The sequence below is a fragment of the Empidonax traillii genome, unplaced genomic scaffold (assembly GCF_003031625.1).
Source record: "Empidonax traillii isolate 1590-97213 ecotype Southwest subspecies unplaced genomic scaffold, ASM303162v1 scaffold1651:size103636, whole genome shotgun sequence".
Classification (NCBI taxonomy): Eukaryota; Metazoa; Chordata; class Aves; order Passeriformes; family Tyrannidae; genus Empidonax; species Empidonax traillii.
This window is the reverse complement of record NW_020956844.1, coordinates 31332-46953: the sequence shown is the minus strand read 5'-3', so window position 1 is coordinate 46953 and position 15622 is coordinate 31332. Positions and strand designations below refer to the sequence as shown.

Here is a 15622-nt window from a genome sequence, read left to right as displayed (position 1 = left end):
TTTCACTGGTTGTTGTGAAATGAACTGCATTGCTGAGTCCTGAACTACACGGCTAGTACTGAAGAGAGTCTGGAAGTGTTCGGACCATCGATTCAAAATGGAAACTTTATCTGTGAGAATAGTTTGGCCATCTGTACTGAGTAGAGGGCTTTGAACCTGGTGTGTAGGACCGTAGGCTGTTTTCAGGCCTGTGGAAAGCCACACAAATGACTCCCTGGTGTCCCAAGCCGCTATTGCGTGGTGATTGATTTTAAGTCTGTTAGATAAAAATTCAAATAAAAAAATCTGTGGCTGGGGATGTGGGAACAGAGCAGGGTTCCGGTTGATGCACGAGTTCAGCTTCAGGAACATCTGCAGGGCAAGAAAATTCAGCTCCTGTACTGCCATTACAGACACAGCATGGAGCGGCCACCTCACCCCCCTGACCCCAAAATGGCCCCTGCCTCGTTGCCACCTTGACCACTCTCCCTCTGCTCAAACGGGCAGCAGCCAGCAACAGCCTGTACCACAGAACTGGGCTATTTCCCCAGGGCCACCACCAGGGGGCACTGCCTTTCTTGCAGTACCACTGAGTGCTTCCACTTATTCCGCCGCGCAGCTAGATGGCGCTGTACTGCCTGCTGTATCATCGAGTTCTTCTGGTCCTCCAGAAGGCAGACCAACCCTGCTAGCCCCGCCCACTTCTGGTCTTCTGGAAGTGGCAACCTGCCAAGATGGCTGTGCCCATGAACTCAATATCACTGGGGCTGAAGCTCTAAAAAAATAGGGGGTTTACACTATACAACAAGCAACAGCTGTGGATGAACTGGACTTAAACAAAGCATACCCTGTTTTCTGCCAACCCAACTGTGGTCCTCACTGGGAACCACTGCCACTCCTGGTGCTTAAGGATATAAAAAAAACTATTGCTGATTAGGGACTCAATTCACCTTATGCAATTGGGGTTTTAAGATCGTTATTTGGAGCATACAATCTCACCCCAAATTATATAAAAATGCTGGCAGAAGCTTTTTTCATGAAAATGCAAAACACTCTGTTTTTTCAAGAGTGGAAAACTCTAACTCAAAAGCCTGCAGAACAAACCTTTAACACCACAGGTATCCCAACTGCAAATACAATTAATATGATGTTTGGAGTTGAACCATATGACTCCTACCAATCTCAAGCCACAATTCCTTTAAACGATTTGCAAATATCAAAGGTTTTGGTTTTTGAAGCAATTCGAAGCATTGCTGAGGCATCTGAGATAACACAGTCCTATACCAAAATCCACCAAAAACCAACGGAGCCTTTTATGGACTTTGCAGAGATTAAATGATGCTCTCTCAAAACAGTTTAAGCATCCAGAGGCTCAAGATTCAATGTTTCTAAAATTGGCAGTAGAACAAGCTTATGAGGAGTGTCAGTGAATATTAAGGGCACTCAAAGATCCAACTCCTATGGACATGGTTAAGGCATGCCGTGACGTGGGATGTAATACATACAAGAAATCCCTACCAACTGAAGCCATGGCAGTGCAACAACAGCAAAAAGCTGCTACCTGTCATCACTGCAAACAAACAGGACATTTTAAAAAGAACTGCCCTCACCTGATGAGAGCCCCTACAGTACCACCTAGCTTGTGTCCCCGATGCAAAAAGGGATTACATTGGGCAAGTGGCTGTAGGCTACTCTTTGATAAAGAGGGGAGACCACTTTCACTGACAACTGCACAAAAGCTGGCCTCGATTCCGGGAAATGGGGAACTGAGCACTCGAGGCAGCGCTATGATATAAAATGCCCCACAAACAAACCATGCCCAACCGCTCCCCTGGATCCCGGACAGAAACCCAGAGCAAGTGTCTCTAGGGTGGAGTTGGCATCTCCCCACCCAGTCCCAATAAGCAGTGACAACTACCAAACATCTCTCATGAAACCAACAAGTGATCTACTAGTACCTGCTGGAAAGCACATCCTGACTGGGACTGCTACATCTATTGATACAGGTTTAACAGTTATACCACAATCAGTGACTGTAGACAACCCTAAGGTAATAGAAGTGACTGTAAAAGCTCTGTTTCCACCTGTGGAGCTAGACACAGATACACCTACTACCATATTAACCCTCATTGATGTGGGGGAAAACGCTTTGGACTCTATGCCTCTGGTCCAGTGGACACAATCCATTTTACTCAATAGGCCAATGCTAACCTGTTCTGTGTTTTTTCCCAGCACTAACCAATGTAATCAAGTTAAAGGTCTCATAGATACAGAAGTAGACGTCACAATCTTCTCCGAGACTGACTGGCCGAAGGAGTGGACCACTATGAAGCCCTGCATCAACATCAAAGGGGTAGAAGGAGTTCAATCACCACTCCAAAGTGTCTGCACTTTACTGATCGAAGGACTAAAAGGTAAAACTGCTTCAACAAGGCCATATGTCCTTAATATTCCAATGACCCACTGGGGAAGGGATATCATAGGGCAATGGGATATGCACCTCACTACCTCAAATTTAGCTTTGAGGCCACTGGAGGATCGCAGTCTCCCACCCTCACATGGCTCTCTGACGAGCCCATCTGTGTATCCCAGTGGCCCCTAAAGGGAGGAAAACTGCAGCAAATTAACTTGTTGGTAGATGAACAACTAGCAAAAGTAGATACTGTGCCAACTGATAGCCCCTGGAATTTTCCCATTTTCACCATACAGAAGTCCAGTGGAGGCTGCTACACACCTTAACTTAATAAAATAATAGAGCCTATGGGAGCTCTCCTACCAGGACTTTCCTCACCAGCTATGATACCCTCTAATTGGTCTATTGTTATTATTGATATCAAGGACTGTTTCTTTAACATCCTGTTAAATCCTAAAGACTCTCGCAGGTTTGAGTTTACAGTGCCTTCCACCAATGCAACGGAACCTTCTCGTTGTTATAATTGGACTGTTCTTCCTCAAGGTATGAGGATTCTATTTGCCAGAGAGTCATCGCAGACGTGTTGTCACCAGTCCGTCTACATTTTCCAGATACCATCGTTTACCATTTACATGGACGATATCTTGCTGGCAGCGGAATCCGAGGGACAGCTCAAACAAGTACATCTGTCTGTAAAAGCTGCACTTTTGACACATGGCCTTGAAGTGGCACCTGGAAAAGAACAACTAACAGTTCCCTGGAAATACCTTGGATTTCAAATCAATAACACCACTATTCAACCCCAAACTGTCACTTTACCAACTAATATTCACACCTTAAATGATTTGCAGTCTCTTCTAGAGTTAATTATTTGGGTTAGACCTCTCCTAGGGGTAACAACAGATGCCCTGAAGCCACTGTTTCAGCTCCTGAAAGGGGAGGCAGACCTAACCTCCCCCTCGATGCTTAACACCAGAAGCCTTAGCAGTGTCGGAGGATGCAGCAAGGCCGTGCAGCCTGACCATGGGAGAAAGAATGTAAATAAGAGGTGAACATCCAATCATATGTGAAGGCTAGTGGTAAATATAGATAATAGAACTAAGAATAGTGTTAGTATGTAAGATTCTAGGAGACAGTGTGTGAGTACTGCTGTGTGAAGACAATGTAATATTCAGGATGAAGAATAAAAGTTGAATTTAGGCCATCATCATCTAAGTGCCCAGTTTTATTTACATGGCCGTCCTCGTATTTAATACGACATAGCAGTGCTAAAGGAAATAAATCAGAGACTGAGTTCCTGTCAAAGTAAGAGAAAAGTCTGTGGGTTACCTGTTGTTGTAGTAATTTTTAAGGGTATCAGACAACATTATGCTGTAATAGGATAACTTGACCTAAAGGGCAAAAACTTTCTGTTATGGGAATGGGTTTTCTTAAGTTTCCAGTTTTCCAAATTCATCACTACGTATCCTGAGATGCTCTCCAAAGTCTGCCACAAAAGCAGATTGCGGCTTTGGGAACTCTTGGGGAAGGATCCAGATGTTATTTATTTTCCTATGTCTACTGTTCAACTAACTCAATTGCAAATTCATAGCTCTGATTTTCAGCTAGCCATTGCTGATTACAGAGGTCAATTTTCAGTTCACCTTCTGTCTATTCCTGTTTTACAGATGCTAACCCTAACACAACCAGAACTAACACATAATTATTCACCTGTTCCACTAACAAGTGCTAGAACTGTTTTCACAGATGGCTCAGGAAAAATGTCCAATGCTGTAGTCACCTGGTTTGAAGCAGGAGAGTGGGTATTTGACAAGCACAAGGTAAAAGGTTTCTCTCAAATAGCAGAACTCTCTGCAGTCATACGAGCTTTTCAGCTATTTCCAGAGCCCTTGAATATTGTTTCTGATTTGGCCTATGTCATCAGGACGAATTGAAATTCGTAGTCCAGCGAATTAAAAATTCATGCATAAAAGATATTTCTCAATTACAATTGGCTCATATGTTCAAATTATTACTTTATGAGATTGGGCATCGTAAACATAAAGTCCATATCATCCATATTCGCTCTCATACTTCTCTCCCAGGGCCCATCACAGCAGGAAATTGGGTTGCAAACCAAATTGCTAATACAGAGCATCTGGCACAAACTGCAGTGGTACCAAACAATTTTGAAAAAGCAAAGCTGTCCCATAGCTTTTTTCACCAAAATGCAAAATCCCTTAAAAAATCGTTTAACATTACCCTACCACAAACTAGAACAATTATTTCTGCATACTCTGACTGCTAGAGACTCACTCCTCTACCATCTGAGGGGGTAAACCCTCGAGGGATTAACCCTCTGGACATCTGGCAGTCAGACATAGCTGTAACAGGGTGAGTTTGAAGGATGACAAGATTGAAAACCAAGACACTGCTGAGAGCTCAACCCAATATTTATTACAAAAGTGGCCAAGTAAATGGGAAAACTGAGAGAAAGAGAAAAATAAGAGAATGAGACACCCTACTCACGCAGGTGCCAAAAATGAAGCTATCTTACCCACTCCAAATATCATATAATCCTCTGCAGCAACTGCGTCTTTTGGAGGGGTGATGGCTCACACGTGCAGGCATCCCCACTATAGACAAGTGGTCCTTCGTGTGAAGCAAAAATTCCTCACAAAAACCCAGCTGACTGCTTTTATACCATTAATTGATTGTGTCTGTCCAGGCAGGTGTGGCCAGTACTGCCCAGACAGAGGTTTTCAGTCTGCCCCCTTGGTTACATAAGTGTACCCTTTCAGCACACGCGTGAATCCCATAATGCATGCAGTGTTTAACTCAAGGGGTCTTATCTATTTGGGTCTGGGGGCTTTACTTCATCTTCTCCTCTTCAGTTTCTCCTTCAAATGTCCTCTACAGACCACAAGCCAATCACAGAACACCAATCAAAACAGTTTATACAAGAAACTGTCTCTCCAAGGACAAAGCTCCCATTTATCAGTGAGCTTGTCAGGCAAAGAACAAAACTTTTGCAAGTGTCTGGGCCAAACACAGACCAAAAAATATCAACAATCCCTGATACAATAACACATTATTCACCCTTTGGAAAATAAAAATATATCCATGTGTCTATTGACGTGTTCTGGTGCCATTGTGGCAACAGCTCAGGCAGGAGAGAAGGCTTGAGATGGAAAAAAGCACTTTATGTCTGCAATATCAGTCTTTGGCATCCCCAAAACCATAAAAACAGATAATGGACCAGCTTACACCTCTAACTCTTCAAAAGAATTCTTCAATTAGTGGAGTATCTCCCATGTCACCGGGATCCCTCACTCTCCCACTGGTCAAGCAGTGGTAGAATGGGTTCATCAGACCCTCAAAAATATGTAAACAAAAAACCAGAATAACACAATTGGACTTACCCCACAAGAAAAATTAAATAAGGCATTATATGTTGTCAATTTCTTAAATAGATTAGAACAAGACACATCTCCCACAGAAAGGCATTTTAAAGCACACAGTAACCAAATCAGTACCCATGTCAAGGTTACTTATAAAGATCTTATAACAGGTGAATGGGTTGGCCCTGTTCCCCTTATTACCTGGGAAAGGGGGCATGTTTGTGTCTCTACAGGTTCTGGTCCTAAGTGGGTTCCATCACGCCTGGTGAAATTCTACAACAGCGAGTAGTCACCACCATGATCTCCATCATCATCATCACCCTGAGCCATCAGATCGTCATGTCATACCTGCCTTCTCTCACGCCTCCCCTGCCAGATTGGGTTGCAACTGAGCATACAAACAGATGGTTTTCCCTGGCTAAATCTTTAAATACCAATTCATTGTACCTTTCAGTTTCAGATCCCTCTAACCCATTAAAAACATATTTACTTGCAATGCCTTGGTCCTCTAAAAAATGGTCTAAATTCCAAGATCAATTTTCCATATGGTGTAATGGTCTTGACAGAAATGAAAACCAAGGTGTGCCTTGCTTCCCCAAACCCCAAAACCATTTTGCAGTCTCCTAACAACTATCCCGAAGAGCTAGAAATTTTAGGCAACCTCCCCTCATCCCACTGTTTCTATTTTTATGCAAAAAAAGGAGGGGAAAAATAAAAAGCAATTCGATGTAATATCTTATGGAGCCTATTCTAGTTTTGAGTTCCGGTGCAAGGAAAAAAATACCCTTTAAAATTGAATCTCCCTCACTGTCTGTTGCCCTCCTAAAGGGGTGTTCCATATCTGTGGATTCCGGGTATGGAAATCAATCCCTTAAGAGGCAGTTGGAGGACCTTGCACCTTTGGACAAGTAACACTTTATAACCCTGAAAAGACATTGCCTGCCTTAGTTAATAACCCCCCTCAAAAAATCACAAAGCGTGATATACCAATCATTAAAAATACAGTCCCTCAGGCAGTCCCCACCCTCTGGCTCAGCAACATCCCCTGTTTTTGCTCATTTATTGTTTGCTAATAAATTTACTTTTAATAATATAGATTGGCTTCTCTGATTTATTGTTGCGAGCATTTATAACAATCTTGGTGCCGTGAATAGGATAGGGTCTTTTTGGTGTGGACCCCTGCAAGCAGGGAGGCACCCTATCTCCGGATAGCCCTGTTTTGGAGGGTGCCGCCACTAAACCCTGGATCCACGAACCATTCCGAATTACGATAAATGGGCAAAAGAACCTGCAGGACCCCTTAAATTTTGTGCATGAAGACCAAACAAAGACCCAGGAGTGGGTGAATATAAGGGCGATCCGTTTGGTTGGGGTGGTAATACTGGAGTGCGACTGTGTGAGAGGTCTCTTTGAGACCAAGTGAGTGCAGAGCCTCCATTAGTGCATTTCTCGTAGCCCGTGAGGGAGTGAGTCACGACCAAGAGGAAGTGAGTGTGTGTGAGAGTCAAGGCACCTCGGAAGATGGGACAGAGGAAAAGCAAGCCCTCTGGATCCATGGGGGAGGTGGAGGATAAGTTGCGAGAAAAATCAACCAGAAGTGGGGGAGGCAAACTGGATAAGTTACCAGATATACCACCCAAAAGTCCACTAGGGTTGATGATAAAACACTGGGACAGTTCACCCAGAAAGAAGGGTAAAGTCAAGGAGAAAATGATTAATTATTGTATTGAAGTATGGGAAGGAGAGCCCCTTTCTAATCCTCATGTAATTTGGCCCGTGTTTGGGTCCTCTGAGGACTGGGTGTGTCAACAATTGAATATATGGATAAACAATAAAGAACCCCCAGCCAGTCCTAAAGAAAGTGAGTATGCTGCATTATGGATTCCTCAACCTGGGAAACAGGCATTCTTGTTTGCTTTAAAGGAGAAGAGGTCAGATAAATCCCGGACAGAAAATGAAGACCCCCTTTGCCCCCCCCCTTACACCCCTCAGGCTTTACCACCACAGAATCCACTGCAGGAGCCGGAAGCACTCCAAGCCCAGGGAAATTCGGATTCAGAGTCTGATCTCCCAATCCCAGCACCCCCTCCAAGGAGGTCTGTGGTGGTTTTAATCTAGGTCTTCCTTGGTGATCAGTTTGTAACCAAGGAAGGAGCAGTGTTCCCAGCATTCCATACAATTTTTATGTAAACCAGGGTATAAATAAGAAGGGAGGAGAGGCCTTTGCTCTCTTCTCTTCCAGTGAGGTTCAGGAGCAGTGGGTCCTTGCGTTGGTCTCGCTTATCTAGAGGTTGAGGCCTGCACTGACTGCTGGTCTGCCACGCAGTAGGTTGGAGAGTGCTGACCGTGTCTGCCAATCCTGCTTTTCTAAGGGACGTGGTGAGATTTGTTTTACTAGTTATTTTACTAGTTCTCAGGTTTGATTGCGTATATCTGCTCGGTGTCCCTTTTTTGTCTCCTTTTGTTCCTTTTCCCCTTTCCCTATCCCTTCAGGGGTGTTTGGATTACCTTTTGCTGTGCATATAGCATCTTAACTGTATATAACTGTAATATAACATAAAATATATACTGTTATATAACTAGTTTGATTTTGGTTTTTTTCAATTTGCATAGTTCTTTGCCCTGGGGGAAGAATGTGTGTGTGTTGGGGGGGGAATTGCTGCTGAGGGTTTGCGCATTTGGCAGGGAGCCAAGTCCGAACCATCACAAGGTCCACACGAAACAAGGCAAGGGAGGGGGAGGGAAAACTCTTTCCTCTTCGGGAGATGTTGGTCCCTGGGGGGATGGGCAGGAAGGACTAGGAACAGGATATGTGGGGGTTCCCCTGAATATGGGAGATGTGAGAAAATTTAAGAAAGAAATGGGGAATTTGCTGGATGACCCCATAGGGGTAGGGGAAAGATTAGATCAATTCTTGGGGCCAAACCTGTATACATGGGATGAATTGCAAGCTATACTGAACATCTTGTTCACAGTGGAAGAGAGAGATATGATCAGGCGGGCTGGAATGAGAGTGTGGGATCAGCAGCATCAGTCTGATCCAGCGGCGGATCAAAATGGCCTTTAAACAAGCCAAACTGGAATAACCAGGATCCCGCTCATAGAAATAATATGGCAGATTTAAGAACCATTATAATTCAAGGGATACGAGAATCTGTTCCCCGGGGCCAAAATATTAATAAGGTTTTTAGTGAACAACAAAAGAAAGATGAGACACTGACAGAGTGGCTTGAGAGGTTGAGAAAGAGCTTCTAGCTATATTTGGAGGTGGACCCGGCCATCCCTACAGGGCAGGCATTGCTGAGAACTCAATTTGTAGCAAAGTCCTGGGTAGATATCAGAAAGAAATTGGAGAAGATTGAGGATTGGCAGGATCACGGGCTGGATGAATTGCTGAGGGAGGCACAGAAGGTGTATGTTAGGCAAGAGGAGGAAAGTAAACGGCAGACTAGATTACTGGTTGCTACAGTTCGGGAAGAGCAGAAGGGGACAGTAAGAAAACATGACAGACCCAGCAAACCGGATAATGAGAAAGTCAAGAGAAAAGAAAGAAAAGCGGTGGAATGTTTTTATTGCAAGAAGAGAGGACACATGAAGAAAGAATGTAAAAAGAGGATCCAGGATGAGAAAGCATTCCTAGAAGATTAGCGGGGTCAGAGGCTCTATGTGCTGAGGACCCCAGGAAAGAAAGAGCCCTTGATAACTCTAAAAGTGGGTCCTCAGCGCCAAAGGCTGACCTTTCTTGTAGACATGGGGGCTGAAAGGTCTACTGTACAGTCTTTGCCCCCGGGGTGTGAAATATCCAAGGAAAAAGTTAATGTAATCGAGGCGAAGGGAGAACCCTTCAAAGTCCCTGTAATAAAGAATGTGTCCATAGAATCAAACTGTAAATATGGGATTGGGACCCTGTTACTGGTGCCTGAGGCGGAATATAATTTATTGGGGAGAGATTTGATTATAGAATTAGGGATTAAAGTAGAGGTAGAGGAGTGGGAACTGAAGGTCAAGTTATGTGCTCTCACAGAGGTGGACAAAAAACAAATTAATCCAGAATATGGTATAGCCCTGAAACTGTTGGCAGGCTGGATATTGAGCCATTTGAAGTAGTTATTAAGAACCCTGAAATCCCAGTAAGGGTTAAACAGTATCCTTTGTCTAGTGAAGGGAGGAAGGGGTTAAAACCTGAGATTAAGCGACTATTAAAGAAAGGGTTACTAGAACCCTGCATGTCCCCCTTCAACACTCTCATTCTACCTGTGAAGAAGGCAGATGGGAGCTATAGACTGGTACATGATTTGAGAGAAATTAATAAACAGATCGTAAGTCGCTTCCCAGTAGTTGCAAATCCACACACCCTGCTAAGCCAACTTGGTCCAGAGAATCAATGGTATAGCGTAATAGAGTTTAAGGATGCATTTTGGACATGCCCCCTTAAGCAAGAGTGCAGAGACTATTTTGCGTTTGAATGGGAGGATCCAGATACGTTTAGGAAGCAGCAATTGAGGTGGACTGTGCTCCCCCAGGGGTTCACGGAGTCTCTGAATTTATTCGGACAGGCTCTGGAATGAATCCTTCGAGAATATCATTTGCAGAATGAAGTAGTGTTGGTGCAGTATGTGGATGATTTGTTGTTGGCAGGGGAAAACCAAGAGGCGGTAAGAAAGGAAAGTATAAGGCTATTGAACTTTCTGAGTGTTCAAGACCTTAAAGTGTCCAGATCAAAATTACAATTTGTAGAAGAAGAAGTAAAGTATCTTGGACATTGGATAAGCAAAGGGACTAAGAAACTAGATCCCAAAAGAATAAACAGGATTTTATCCCTAAAGGTCTCAAAAAGCAAACGGCAGGTCAGACAGTTACTGGGATTATTTGGATATTGTAGACAATGGATTGAAAATTTTAGTGCAAAGGTGTGATTTCTGTATCAAAAATTAACTATGGATGGGTTGCTTAAATGGACCCAGGAAGATGAAGAAAAACTGGACAGTCTTAAAGCTGATCTAGTAAATGCCCCTGTTTTAAGCTTGCCTGACATAAAGAGGCCTTTTTATCTGTTTGTAGCAACTGAAGAAGGGACAGCTTATGGAGTCCTGACCCAGGAGTGGGCAGGGAAGAAGAAACTGGTAGGATATATTTCTAAGCTATTAGACCCAGTTAGCAGGGGATGGTCTACCTGTTTACAAGTAATTGTGGCTGGGGCTTTAATAGTAGAAGAAGCGAATAAGATAACATTCGGGAGTGAGTTAAAAGTATTTTCTCCCCACAACATTCAAGGAGTCCTCCATCAGAAAGTTGAGAAATGGATTACCGATGCTAGGCTCCTAAAGTATGAGGGGATATTAGTACACTCTCCTAAATTAGAAATTGAGACCACTAGGTTGCAAAATCCAGCACAATTTTTATATGGGAGTCCGGAGGCAGAATTTACCCATGATTGTCTCCAGGAGATTGAGATCCAGACGAAAATTAGACCAGACTTGGAAGGGGTAGAATTAGGGGAGGGAGAAAAACTGTTTGCTGATGGATCATCTCGAGTGGTGGAAAGGGAAAGGAAATCAGGATACGCAATAGTAGATGGAAATAGTTTTAAGGTGAGAGAATTGAGATCACTTAGCCCCAGCTGGTCGGTGCAGGCTTGTGAGCTGTATGCGGTACTTAGGGCATTAGAGCTCTTAAAAGATAAAAAGGGTACAGTGTATACAGACTCAAAATATGCATATGGAGTGGTTCATACTTTCGGGAAAATTTGGGAGGAAAGAGGATTAATTAATTCCCAAGGAAAAGGCCTAATTCACAAAGAACTCATTGTAAGAACCTTACAAGCATTAAGGAGGCCTGACCGGATAGCAGTGGTACACGTCCGAGGTCATCAATGGGGAATAACCCCCGAAATTCGAGGAAACAACTTGGCAGATCAGGAAGCTAAGGCAGCAGCCTTGCTACCTATGACTGTTTTTCCAACAACAACTGAAGGGACAACAAAATATTTATGTCCACAATTTAATAAGCAAGAGATGGAGAAATTAGGAGAGATGGGAGTTGTGGAGAAACAAGATAAATGGGAATTGCCCGATGGGAGACAGATACTACCGAAAGCCCTAGCATGGAGGATAATGAAAAGCATACACTCAAAAACACATTGGGGTGTCCAGGTGTTAGTTGACCAGTTTGCAACCAAATATATGTGTATTGGAATTTATAATGTAGCCAAAGGGATTGTAAAAGGGTGTCTAACGTGTCAGAAGATTAACAAACAACACCTTAGGGAACGGGTACAGGGGAGACGAGAACTGGCACATAGGCCCTTTGCCAAGATACAAATAGACTTTACTGACCTTCGCAAGGTTGGACACACTTCCTTGTATTAGTTGATCATCTTACCCATTACATGGAGGCCTTCCCCACTGCCTGGGCAATGACCAACACGGTGGTGAAGGTACTCCTGGAACTTATTATTCCCCGGTATGGAAATGTTGAAACTACTGATTCAGATAGAGGCCCCCACTTTGTATCCAAAATAGTGAAAGAGGCCCTGGCCCCTTTTGGAACGAGGTGGGAATATCACACCCCTTGGCATCCCCAGAGTTCTGGGAAAGTAGAGCGAATGAATGGAGAAATAAAGAAGTAGTTAACTAAACTAATAATTGAAACTAAAATGTCTTGGGTAAAACGCTTACCAGTTGCCCTATTGAATATCCTGACTCAGCCCTGGACTGACACAGGAATCTCCCTGTTTGAAATGTTGTATGGTATGCCTTATGATATGGAATGTCTGGCAGACTATCCTACTTTAGACAAAGATAACATTAACCTGTACATAGTTCAGCTAATGAGAAGAAGAGAGCATTTGAGAAAGAAAGGAATGGTGGTGCAGAGACCCCCCCCTGGACATATCTATACATTCTGTGAAACCAGGAGACATGGTATTAATTAAAGCCTGGAAGGAGTCTTCTCTTACCCCCAGGTGGGAAGGGCCTTTTCTTGTTTTACTTACTACGTAAATTGCTGTTTGAACTGCAGAACGGGGATGGACGCATGCCTCTCAAATCAAAGGACCTCTCCCAAGTGATACCTTGGAGTTTTGATGTTTTGATTTTTTTTAAATTTTTGTAGATCTTAGAAGTAGTTATGTAGTAAATGTCGATTTTAGAGTAGCAGCATGTTATCCCTCTACCCTTAACACACCAGCTCAAACCCCTGTTACCCATTTTCATATCAATTCCCTAAATTCCACAGCCTGTTTAGTCTCTTTTTCAAGGTAGTATTGTAGAAAAACACCCTAACCCTACGGAAGAAGATACAGCCATAGACCCAACAACCTACAGGCCTAGAATTCTGGAAGGCCTCCAAGGACATTACGTGCTCTGAGGAAGATGAAGATGAAGAAGAGGGGGTCCCAAAACGCCCCCAGACCCAATTCCCAAGAGGCGTGGCGGGGGCAGAACCTGGGTGATAGCTGGACAGTAAAAATCATTATAAAAACTGTGAACATCTGTATTTCGGGAGCACGCGCCGGAGGTATTCCAGAAAGCCTGGGGGCTCATTAAAGCCTTTGTATCCTTATCTTATCTCCTACCTAATTTGGCTTGGAGTCTTTTTTTCCCCACAACCATTTAGGCAACAGTTTTGGTGACTCCGTACGGGGAATCGAGACCTGTGACTCCTCTGGATCGATATTCCGTTTTGCAGGGATTTCTTTTCCAACTGGCATATCTTGAAGAATTCCTGCTCTGATCTTGGGGGGCCCAGCTTCTCGGAACCGCATGCAGAGGAGGTAAGATAAAGAACAAAACTCCTAGAGAAGTTTAATTAGCAGCTGTGGGAAAGAGTTTCCCCAGGGCTAGGGAATACGGTGAGACTGGGAAGGGAAACTTGGACTTGGGCCCAAAAAGTCAGCGTTTTCCCAGTCTGTTGTCAAAGGGATTTTTACCGGAGTGGGCAGTGGAACTGCCCGGAAAGTTTTAGTTAGGGCAGGCAGGAGGATTTCGGGTTTCGTGTTGGCCAGGTGTGGCCGGAGAGGGGGGGGACGCCTCCCCTGGTTGAAACTCTGTGTTTCTGCCTGAATCTGGTAGTGTCTGGATTGGATACAAAGTCTGCAGTGTGTATGTGTGTGGCTGTGAGTTCTAAGCTAGATCTGTTGTTTTTCTCGTGTGTTGTTTGTTAACATGGGATGTACACAAGCTAAAGAGGAGATTCCAGAGGGAACCCCTCTTGCTTTGGTTTTACGGTATTGGGATGATTTAACTGGCCCTGAGACATCTTTGAAAAGGCGGGAGTTAGTTAGACTCTCTATGGATGTTTGGCCCTATACTGGACAAATTAGAGGAATAGCCTGGCTGAAATTTGGCTCTTTTAAGGCAAATACAGTGTTTCATCTTATGACAATCCTTCATAAGGAGGAAATGTGGTCGGAGTTGCGTTATGCAGATTTATTCTACCTTTTCTTAACCCGTTCGAAATTGAGAAAGGCATATAAAAAGGACAAAGTTAAAATAGAAGCAGAACTCACAGAAATGGCATTAGAGGAGAAAAAGAAAAAGAAAAATCGTGCTAAACATGATCCTGAGGAGGAAATTATTTTTGAAAGCCCTAGAGATGAAGATCTGGACCTTTTAATTCCCCCAAATATGAGAATAGGAAGCCCGCCCCCGCCTTTGGCTCAGGCTGCGGGCGCGGCGGGCGTAGGTCCATCAGGAGCGGAGGTAGCCCCTGGGGCGAGTCCTGCCGGCTCGGCGGGGCCAGCTGGACCTGCAGTGCCGGGTCCAATTGCTTCAGGGGTCTCAGGTAGTGTAGACGGACAGGCTGGAACCGCTCTAGGAGGAGCGGGGGCCCAGGGAACTGCTGTTAGTGCTCCGGAACCCGCGGGGCCGGCTATGTCGGCCGGCGCGGGAGCGGCAGGGGCGGGGGCGGCCCCTGACCCGGCTGCAACGGGGGCTCTGGCACCGGCCGGACCGGCAGCGCCAGTCCTGACTGGAGCCGCGGGCTCTGCCGATAGTGGCGGGGGGGCGGCGACACCCGTCGGGGCCGCTACTGGCAGTGCAGGCTCAGTTACTGTGGGAGCAGAAGGCTTAGACCTCAAGGCTGCAAGACCTGCGGAGTCGGCGCCGGTGGGACCGGCGACGACCCCTCCTGGAGCAGCCGAATCGGCCCCTTCCGAGACCGCGGAGCCGGTCCTGTCTGAAGCTGCGAGCTCCCTAGGTGTCAGTGATCGGGGGGCAGTAGCCCCTTCTGGAGCCGGGAGGCCGGTCCCGTCTGGAGCTGCGAGCTCTGCCGGTGTCAGGGCGGGGGCTGTAACCCTTCCCTGCACTGCGGGGCCGGTCCTGGCCGGGGCTGCAGGTCCTCTCGGTTACGAGGGCACGGCACTGGCTCCCTCCTGGGCTCTGGGGGTGGGACCGGTCCTAACCGGAGTCACGTGCCCTCTCGGTCACAAGGGGGCTGCACTAGCTCCCTCCTGGGCCATTCCAGTAGTGCCAGGCGCAGGTGCGGTTACCGTGGCAACGGGGGTGGGAGGTTCGAATCTCAGCACTGCGGGAGGAGGAGCGGGGGCGGTGTCTACAGCCAGAGTCCACGCCCCGGCTGACACAGGACCCTCCAGCTCTGTCATGAGGGGCGGGAACGAACCCGCCCCCATCCCTTCGGCACCGTCCTATCCTACGGAGGTCGGTGGTCTAGGGGAAAAGACACTGCACTGTCACTGCAGAGACCCGGGTTCGATTCCCGGTCGGGGCCCCTCCCCGGGCAGATGGAGCTCGTTAGCCCATAAGGCAATCCATCTACGTCCTGAGGACCTCACTGCCACCGTCCAAGCGTGCTTGGCCCCGGCAGATGAACCTCAGGATTAAAGGGTGGG

At 45.6% G+C, this 15622-nt stretch overlaps 1 pseudogene; it reads left to right on the top strand.

The window, feature by feature from the left end:
• The window catches only part of LOC114070663, a 46368-nt pseudogene that overhangs the window by 26321 nt on the left and 4425 nt on the right, over positions 1-15622 (top strand).